The sequence below is a fragment of the Chinchilla lanigera genome, unplaced genomic scaffold (genome assembly GCF_000276665.1).
Source record: "Chinchilla lanigera isolate Chin_1 unplaced genomic scaffold, ChiLan1.0 scaffold00012, whole genome shotgun sequence".
In the NCBI taxonomy this organism is placed as follows: Eukaryota; Metazoa; Chordata; class Mammalia; order Rodentia; family Chinchillidae; genus Chinchilla; species Chinchilla lanigera.
Window position 1 is genome coordinate 33,354,637 of NW_004955413.1, and position 9,868 is coordinate 33,364,504.

A 9,868-nucleotide genomic window follows, 5' to 3' on the forward strand; every position below is an offset into this window, starting at 1 on the left:
GTGTATACCACCATGCTTGATTGGATTGTGTTTTTAGTGTTTAAAGAGTTAAGAGATGGATTGTGATTACAAGTCCTTTGTAATGTGGTCATGTGTGTGTATATATATGCGTATATAGTGAGGGGGTGGGAGGAGAGGAAAGGGATTGTATATGTGTGCTTTTTCCTGGTTTTCTTTTTTGTTGTTGTTGTTCTTTTAAGATAGGGTCTCAGTATATCATTCAGGCTGGCTTTATTTTGTTTTGTTTTGTTTTTTTTTGTTTTCTTCCAGTACTGGGAATCAAACTTATTACCTTGTGCTTGCCAGGCAGGTGCTGTGCCTCTGAGCTAAATCCCCAGCCCCCCAGGCTGGCTTTAACTCCCTGTGTAGTCCAGTCTGGGTTCGAACTTATAGCAGTCCTCCTGCCTCAGCCTCCTAAGTGCTGGGATCACAGGCATGTTGTCTCGATGGTGTCAGGATACATTTTTTTCCATTTATGGATGTACAATTCAACATCATTTGTTGAAAAGATTGTTTTTTCCATTAAATTGTATCGGAGCCTTTGGTATACTTTTTTTTTTTTTTTTTGAGACAGGGTCTTACAATGTAGTGCAGGCTGGCTTTTAACACATAGTGATCCTCTTGCCTCAGCCTCCTTAGTGCTGGGATTACAAGTGTGCACCACCACTTTCAACCTTTTTGTTATAAACTAATTTAACATATATGTGCAGACTTTTCTGGAGTTTCAGATTTTTTTTTTTTTTTTTTTTTGAGACAGGGTTTCACTCACTAATTCAGGCTAGCCTTGAACTCCCTATGAAACCCAGGCTGGCCTTGAACTCATTCATGGCAGTCCTTCTTCTCAGCCTCAAGTGTTGGGATTATGGGTGTGTGCCACCACACTTGGCTCAGATATGTTTCATTGATATGCTACCCCATGTTACTATTATTATATTATTATTATTATTATTTGGTTTTGTTACCAGGAATTGAATGCCCCATGTTATTTTTAAATTTTTATTTATTTATTTTGAGATCAGGTAGTGTTGCCCAGGCTGGACTCAAGCTTGGAATCCTCTTGCCTCAGCCTCCCATTTGTGCTACCATGCGCAGCTTTTTGTTTTTGTGAGACAGGGTCTCACTATATTTTAGGCTGGCCTTGAACTTGTGATTTTCTTACTTTAGTCTTCACAGTTGTCTTTAAGAGAGGGAAACTAGATCCCTAGAGTAACAGAGTAGGATTGCTAGACTGTATTTAATGTTCACTTAGGGTTTGTGGTCATTAATTTTTTTTTTTTTTTTGGTACCAGGAATCAAATTCAGGACCTTGCGCTTGCCAGGCGAGGTGGTCATTAATTTAAAATGAGTAAAACTCAAGCTAGGTTTCCTCATGGAAGCGTTCTCTGAGCAACACTCTCCCATAATTTCAGCCCCTACCCTCGTGACAACAATTGCTAACATTAGCGCAAGGTCGTGAGTTCTGTTCCCGGTACCGGAGAAAAACAAAAACAAACAAACAAAAAAAAAAATTGCTAACATTTTTTGAATATTTACTATTCGGCAGGCCAGTATTGGATAATGTGTGTGGGTTTTCTTATTTAATAGTTGCATTACCTTTTGAGGTATACAGTGTTATCACCTATATCATAGTAGAGGAAACTGAGGCATAGAGACTTGAGAATTTACACTCCAGGTTAGTCAGTGGTGTAATCTGTATTCTCTGTCTCCATATGATAGCCAAATTCTGGCTTAGTCAACATAGGGGGAAAAAAAGGAGTTACCAAAGGGAATGTAAAAGGAATGATGAAGGTCAAGGGTGGCCTTGGGTTGGCTGCACAATTACTGAGGCTTCTAATTTTTGCTTATGAATTGAGGTTGCAGTATATGACCTACAACATGGAATTGTGCCAAACTTTTATTTATTTATTTTTTGAGACAGGGTCTCACTATGTACTGCATGCTGGCCTTGAACTCGCTTATGTAGCCCAGGCTGGTCTCAAATTCACCTGCCTCAGCCTCCCAAGTGCTGGGATTACAAGTGTCTGCCACTACACCTGGCCTTTGCTAAGCTTTTGAGTGACCAGGCTCATACTGTGCCCTTATGGTAAGACCTGTGCAAAAGCTAGCTATGATCATTACTTCATTTCCTTGTGGCTGGTATAACTCTCAGGTCAGTTACTTGGCTCTTAGTTCTCTTGTGCATCTTGTGTGGATGTCAGCTGTGGTCATTCCTTCAGGGCCTTCCTGGTACTTTTTGATACGCTTCTCTCTGGTGGGCAAAGTTTTTTTATCCAGCTTGTCTCTATGCCAGTGTGTGCCTTATGGGTTGCTGGGTGCTTGGAGTTTTGGCTCCAGGAGGGAAGAGTAGGGGTCAGGGCCTTTATAATCAGTGATGAAAGAGTGTCCTGACCATGCTGGGCAGCTCTGTCCTTAGTGAGGAGAGTTGCCAGCTCTGTCCTTAGAGAACTGCATAGTTCCAAATGGTGAGCACATGGAAGGTTTTCACTTTTCATTTTATCGTATGTTACAGCCAGGAGGATATATGTTTGACTGGGAATGTAGCTCCAGTGTAAAGGCCCTGGGTTCAATTTCCAATACCCCCCAAAATAGGGGCCAAAGATCAGATATAATCCCCAATGTTCTGCCCCTATGATCCATTCAGACACATGCAGAAGTGTGCTTTACTAAGCTCCTAGGCATCTCTCAAGCAAGTAAAATTAACAATCAAGAATAACCATCAGCCAGATATGGTGGCACATGCCTGTAATCCCAGCACTTGGGAGGCTGAGGCAGGAGGATCTCTGTGAGTTCGAGGTCAGCTTGGGCTACATAGTGAGTTCAAGGTCAGTCTAAAGTATACAGTGAGACCCTGTCTCAAAAAAAAAAAAAAAAGAAAAAAAGAAAAAAGAATGACTATCATAAGGTGGGCGTGTTGGGGAAGGGCTATAATCCCAGCATTTGGGAGCTTGAGTAGGAGGATCACTTTCAGTTCAAGGCCAACCTAAATGGCATAGCAAGACCCTTTCTAAAGAAACAAAAAGAAAATAAAAGCAGACAGACAAAAAAGATTAATCGTCATAGGCTGTGAGTTGAAGTCATCATTCTGAGAATTTACTAGGAATTTACTATGAATTTCTACCTTGGAAGTTTGAAGACCCAGAAGTGTCCAACCACATAGGCGAGCTGTGTTGGGGTAGCGCTGGAGTTAGCTAATAGTTACTGAGTCCTTGATGTGTGCCAGTCACAGGACAGATCCTCTATGGATATTCATTGGAGTGGGATGGAGGACAAGAAGGAAATCAGAGTGCTCTGGACTGAATTGTGCCCCCACTAAAATTGTATGTTGTTTGTTTCTTGAGATAGGGTTTTGCTACATAGTTCAGCTTGGTCTTGAACTCACTGTTAGCCTAGGTTGGCATTGAATTTATGGTGATCCTTCTGCCTCAGCTTCCCAAGTGCTGGGATTACAGGCATGCACTACCACACCCAGCTAAAATCTTACATTGTTTTGTTTTTGGTATTAGGAATCAAATTCTCGACCTCTTGCTTGCCAGGCAGGCACTGTGCTGCTGAGCTATATCCCTGGCCCTCTTTTTTTTTTTTTGTCTTTTTGAGATAGCATCTCATTATGCAGTTCAGACTGGCCTTGGGCTTGCTTTGTAGCCCAGGCTGGTCCTGAACTCCCAATGATCCTCCTGGCTCAGCCTCCCGAGTGCTGGGATTACAGATATGTACCACCACAATAGCTGTTAGTAATAACTGTTATTTTGAAACAATTGTGTTTATATCATAAACTAAAACAGTTTAGTAATTATTTGCCATAAAACAGATTTGAGGGGACTGGGAATGTAGCTCCGTGGAAAGAGAAAGAACAGAAGCAACAGAAGCCTAAACTCTTAGGGGTTTACTTAGAAGAACTCTTTGATTCTTGGACTAGTGTGAGATCATATGGGTTTGGGTTCTGGCTATCTTATTTGCTGTGGGGCCTTGAAGGAATTAATCTTCTGGGGACTTAGTTTTCTTGGGACTTAGTTTTATTGTCTGTAAAGGAGTGCTGGTAACAGTATTTTTATAATGTTAGTTTGAGGATTCAGTGAGTTAATGCTTATGAAGTGCTTACCAGCCAGTACCTACTCAGACTCCATAACTTTTATCTCTTTGTTCCCTTTTCCTCTTTCTGCCTTCTTTTAATCTTCTCCCTTCACTTCACGTCTCTTTGGTACTGAACATTGAACCCAGGCATGCTCTACCATTGAGCTATATTCTCAGTCATTTTTATATTTTATTTTTAGATAGGATATCCATACATTTTGCGGGCTGGTCTGCCTCTAGCTCCAGAGCTACCAGGATTACAGGTGTGCTGTGCCTCGTGCAATGTCTGCTTTCTGTTGGATAAAGGGCATTTTTATGATGCTGTTTGTTTCCTGGTATGTCTTCCATGTCTCTACTTCACATATCTAATCTTTCCTTTTAAGGTTTTGAACTATGGAGTACATTCATAGCAATTTTAACAATGGTTTAAATACCCCTTAGCCAGGTGTGGTGGCACACGCCTATAATCTCAGCACTGGGGAGGCTGAGGCAGGAGGATCGTGATCGCGGGGAGTTCAAGGCCAGCCTGAACTGAAGACACTGTCTCAAAAAGACCAAAAAAAAAAAAAGCCCTTGTCCATTAACACATGTGTGCATTTCTGAGTTGATTTTGTCTGATTTTATTGTTCATTATAGTTTGTGTTTTCCTACTCTGTTTTTTGGGCGGTGGGGGGTTGGTTTTTTTCCTGTACCAGGGATCAAACTCACGACCTTGCTTTTGCCAGGCAGGCCCTGTGCCACTGAGCTAAATCCCCAGCCCCCTCCTACTCTTTTGCTAGTAAGTTTTGATTGGATACCTAGACACTGTGATTTTTTTTTTTTTTTGGCCTTTTTGAGACAGTGTCTTGCTATGCAGTTCAGGCTGGCCTTGAGCTTACTTTATAGTCCAGGCTGGCCTCGAACTCACAACAATCCTCCTGTCTCAGCCTCCTGAGTGTTGGGATTACTTACAGGCATGTGCTACCATGCCCAGCCTGTGCATTGCCCACATATTGAATTTTATTGTGCTGGATGCTGGGTATTTTTGTATTCCTGTAAATGTTCTTGACCTTTGTTCTAAGATGTATTTTTTTTTTTTTTTTTTTTTTTTTTGGTCTTTTTGAGACAGGGTCTAGCTATGCAGTTCACGCTGGCCTTGAGCTCACTTTGGAGCCCAGGCTGGCCTCAAACTCGCAATGATCCTCCTGCCTCAGCCTCCCAAGTGCTGGGATTACAGGCATGCGCCACCATGCCCAGCTTTTGTTTAAAATGAAATGGGCTTGATTACTTGGAAATGGTTAGATTTGGGGGAGTCTTGCTTTTAAGATTTTTAGATGGAACCAGGGAGATGTTTTATCTAGGTTAATTTTGCCCCACTGAGGGAAGACTGAGCACTGTGTCCAGTATCCTGTAAATTACAGGGTTTTCCACTCTGGGAGGAAGAGGAACCAACATTGGCCCCCTGTGAATGTTAAGGATTGTTCCCTCTAATCTTTTTTTATTTCTGCAGTGCTAAAGATTAAACTCATGGCTTTGCACATGTTGGGCAAATGCTTTCCACTGAGCTACATTCCCAGTCCCCACAAATCTTTTTGAGTGATATTTTCCTGGCTGGGTGGCTTTCTTACCACAAGCAATAATCAGCTCAGCTGAAGATGCTCTGCAGTTCTGTTGGGGACAGTAATTACCTTGGCTTCTCTTTGCCCGAGCTATTTTTCAGGCAGGTAGCTGAGCAGTGGCAGGGCTCCTCTTATTTGTTCCCCTTCTTTCAGGGATCACTGTCCTTCATTGTCAGATGTCCAGTATCTTGAAAAAACATTGCTTCATATATTTTAAGTTTTGGTAGATGGGAAGGTAAATCTGGTTCCTGTTATTCCATTTTAACCTGAAGCAAAAGTATAAAAAAATAGAGTTTTTTTTTTTTTTTTCTTTTTTTAAGAAAGGCACGCTGGGCATGGTGGTGTATGCCTGTAGTCCTAGCACTTGGGAGGTTGAGGTAGGAGGATTGCTATCAGTTCAAGGCCAGCCTGGGATACATCCTGAGTTCAAGGCTAGCTTGAACTATATAGCAAGACCCTGTCTCAAAATAAATAAAGATAAAATAAAATAAGATAAAATAGAGTTTTTTAAAAAATGAAAGCAAACAACAACCACAACAAAATAAAAAATGAAAGCACAAGGTGGCCTAGAAATATCCATGGGGAAATAGAGGAGGTAGAGACTTTTCCCAGGATGTGTAAGGCTCTGTGTTTCATCCCTTGCCCTGCCAAAAATGAAAAACAGCACCTAAAACAACAATTGAAAGGATGAATGGAAGAAGGAGAAAGAGGCGGGCAGGGTGGCGCATGCCTGTGATCTCAGCATTCAGGAGGCTGAGGCAGACAGATCACCGCAAGTTCAAGGATAGTCTGGGCTGCATAGTGAGTTCAAAGACAGCCTGGACTACATAATGAGATCCTGTTGCTGACCCTTCTTCTGATCAGAATGCCCTGAGGGAGAGCACAGGTGGCTTTTTCCTGAGTGGGAATCCCAGAAATTGTTTTGCATAGGGAAGGAATTGGGGATAGGGCTTAGGAGAAAGCTTTTCTACAGTAATCCAGCACTGGGGGCTGGGGATTTAGCTCAGCGGCACAGCGCCTGCCTGGCAAGCGCAAGGTTGAGAGTTTGATTCCCAGTACCGGAGAAAAACCAAAAAAAAAAAAAAAAAAATTAAAAAAAAATAATAATCCAGTACTGCAGAATGAGATCTGAGCACATGGTAAGAAGAAAGGGATGGAAACCTCACCACCACTATGTATACACAGTGATAGCAGAGTTTAGGCTGGTAGACATGGGCTGTAGGAGAGAGTCCTGCTCCAACCTGCAGGGAGGTTATAAGAGAGGGTTATTTTTTTGGGGTTGCTAGCAAGAGAACAGGTGCAGCCAGCAACTCTGCCTGTTAAGGAAGAGGTTAGGGTTAGGTGTTCCTTTCTCAGCCCTGTCTACCTTCCTCCTTTCCTCTTTTCCTTTCTCCCTTTTTCCTTCATTCCTTCCCTCCCTCCTTTCCCTACTCTCTCCTTCCCCATTACTCTGTTTTTCTCCCTGTCCCTTTTCCTCACCCTCTCCTTTTGACAAAGAATACGCTTTTTTTTTTAAGACAGGGTTGCACTGTGTAGTTCAGCCTGGCCTTGAACTCATTGTACAGCCCGACAGGCCTCCAATGTATGGTGATCCTCCTGCCGCAACCTCCTGAGTGCTGGGATTATAGGTTTGTGCCACTATGCCTGGCTTATTTTTTATTGTCTTTGAGACAGGGAGAAGTTGTTCAGGCAGGACTTGAATTTGTAGTTTTCTTGTTTCAGTGTCTCAGATGGTGGGATTGTAGAGTATACCACCACATCGAGGTTTTTTTTCCTGTGGTATACTGAGATCGAGCCTGGGCTCTTTGCACTGAGCTATATCCCCAGCCATTTTATTTTATTTTATTTTATTTTTTTCCTCAGCCATTTTAAATGTTTTAAAATTTTGAGACTGGGTCTTACAAAGTTGCCAAGCTGTCCAACATGGGCTAAAACTTGCAGTCCCTCTGCCTTAGCTTCCAAGAGTGGAATAATAGGTTTGTGCCACCACACTCAAATTTGTTTTGTTTTAGCCAGGTGTGGTGGCCTGCTCCATGCTCCCAACCGCAGGAGGCGAGGCTGAGACAGGAGTATCAAGTTCCAGACCAGCTTAGGCTACAAAGTGAGCTCAAGGCCAGCCTGAATGAACTGCATAGGGAGACCCTGTCTCAAAAAGACAAAAAAAAAAAAGAAAAAAAAAAAAAAAAAACTGAGGCGGCAACCCCTTTTTTGGGGTGGGGGGTTGAGACAGGGTCTCACTATGTAGCCCAGGCTGGCTTGAACTGTTGATCTTGCCTCAGCCTCCTGGGTGCTGGGATTACAGGTGTGTGCCACCATGCCTGGCAATTTTCCTACTCTTAAAAAAAACTGACTTTGGGGGCTGGGGATTTAGCTCAGCGGCAAAAGCACCTGCCTGGCAAGCGCAAGGTCGTGAGTTCGGTTCCCTGTACTGGAGAAAAACCAAAAAAAAAAAACTGACTTTGTAAAAGAAGAAATTCAGTTTTTTTTTCTCTTATATTTCAGGTAAAGAGATTAAAAATCTTCCATTGAATGAAAAAAGAATTCTTAAAGTTGGATATATTCCAAGAAAAAAACCCAAATGTTTTTCTATTTTGCCTGAATACAAAATTTAAACAAGAAGTTTCTACAAAAGGTAAGGTAAATTTCCTTTGCAATTAGATTCTGCTATATTGTGTAATTCACACAAACATATTGTATAGATGGCAGTTCAAAGGAGAGACGATAGTAAAACACTTAGTTTTGAAGCTGTGCATATGGCCTCTCTTCTTTCTGCTCTTTTTCCCTCCCTCCCTCCTTCCTTTCCTTTCTGCCTTCTTTCTTTCTCTTGTGTCTAGCTTTGAGAGGATCTGTGTGTCTCTGGGCAAGTTGCTTGGTTTCTCCAAACCAAAGTACAATCTACATGGAATGATAAAATGGGGACAGTCAGGAATGTAGCTCAGTGATAGGGCACTTGCTTAGCATGTGTGAGGTCCTGAGTTAAATTCCCAGCACTGAAAAAAAAACTGGGCAGGATAGTCATGCAGATGTGGTAAGTTACATGTTCTAGTTCACTTGCAGGGAGCACATTAAATAGGGCATGTGCTATCATGGCTGCCATTTAGAATATACCCTCCATGTAGGGGGTGGAAAGGAAAGGATGGACTTTTGTTTCTTAGGTACTAGATACTCTTAAAAAGCTCTGTCATTACAATACAGTTAGGTGCAGGATAAATTATAATTTCTTGTGAGCATTTTGGTGCATTAAAAATTAAGATAATGTTCCAAAGGGCAAAAGAGAAAAGAAAAACAAAAACAGTGAGCATTATGATCGCTCTCTTTTGCTTCTTGATGAAAAAAAAATTATTTATTATTATTTTTTTTTTGGTCTTTTTGAGACCGGGTCTTGCTATGCAGTTCAGGCTGGCCTTAAGCTCACTTCTGTAGCCCAGGCTGGCCTCAAACTCTGCCTCATCCTCTCAAATGCTGGGATTACAAGCATGTGCCACCACCCCCGGCAGCCCTCAAGATTTCTGTAGATTAAATTTAAGAAAATTTGAGTTTACACCCAGAGTACATGCACACAAGCAACCCGATAGGAAGAGTTAGCATAACCAAAGCCTGCAGATATTGAATAATCAGTGAAGTATAGTACTTAGTAATCGTGTATGAAATATTTGAAGAAATGCAAAATAGAGTAAGAATTAATAACAAAAACTAAGTGTCAAAATGACCCAATCACAGCCAATCATGGTGGCATATCCTCTAATACCAGCTACTTAGGATGCCGAGGTAGGAAGGCCAGGAGTTTGAGGGCAGCCTGGGGAATATAGCAAGACCCTGTCTCACCAAAACAAACAAAACAAAGCAAAAAAGAACATTCAGGAACAAAAGAAAATGTTGAAATTAAATACTCAGTATATGAATTAAACAGATTAAAGAGAGATGGAGACTAGTGAACTAGACCATATATCAGAAAAAAAATTATCTAGAGTACAGCACAGAGATGGGAGATAGAAAATTAGATTGAAAATATAGATTAGAATAAAAAGGTATTGTGAATGTGTAGTTGAAAATCCAGGATTTAAAAATAGAGGACATGAATGAGAGGCATTATTCAAAGGGTTCTTTTTTTTTTTTTTGGCCTTTTTGAGACAAGATCTCCCTATGCAGTTCAGGGTGGCCTTGAGCTCACTTTGTAGCCCAGGCTGGTCTTGAACTTG

The 9,868-nt window shown here is 41.6% G+C and overlaps 1 protein-coding gene and 1 long non-coding RNA gene across 7 annotated transcripts in view; one reads left to right on the forward strand and one right to left on the reverse strand.

Moving 5' to 3' along the window:
- Window positions 1-4,081: 4,081 nt before the first annotated feature.
- Window positions 4,082-9,868, reverse strand: part of LOC106147933 — an 8,590-nt gene continuing 2,803 nt past the window's right edge. Inside the window, exons 2-3 of the long non-coding RNA XR_001232969.1 lie at window positions 5,739-5,935; window positions 4,082-4,364 (exon numbers count right to left, since the gene is read on the reverse strand). This is a non-coding gene — a long non-coding RNA (uncharacterized LOC106147933). The remainder of the gene's footprint in view (window positions 4,365-5,738; window positions 5,936-9,868) is intronic.
- Window positions 8,243-9,868, forward strand: part of Ppp6r2 (protein phosphatase 6, regulatory subunit 2) — a 62,483-nt gene continuing 60,857 nt past the window's right edge. For 5 of the 6 annotated variants that reach the window (XM_005379559.2, XM_013511407.1, XM_013511403.1 and 2 more), the window contains exon 1: window positions 8,243-8,301. The gene's annotated coding sequence lies outside the window, so the exon portion shown is untranslated. Of the gene's footprint in view, window positions 8,307-9,868 lie in introns of all 6 variants that reach the window. The other variant, XM_005379560.2, reaches the window with a different exon arrangement.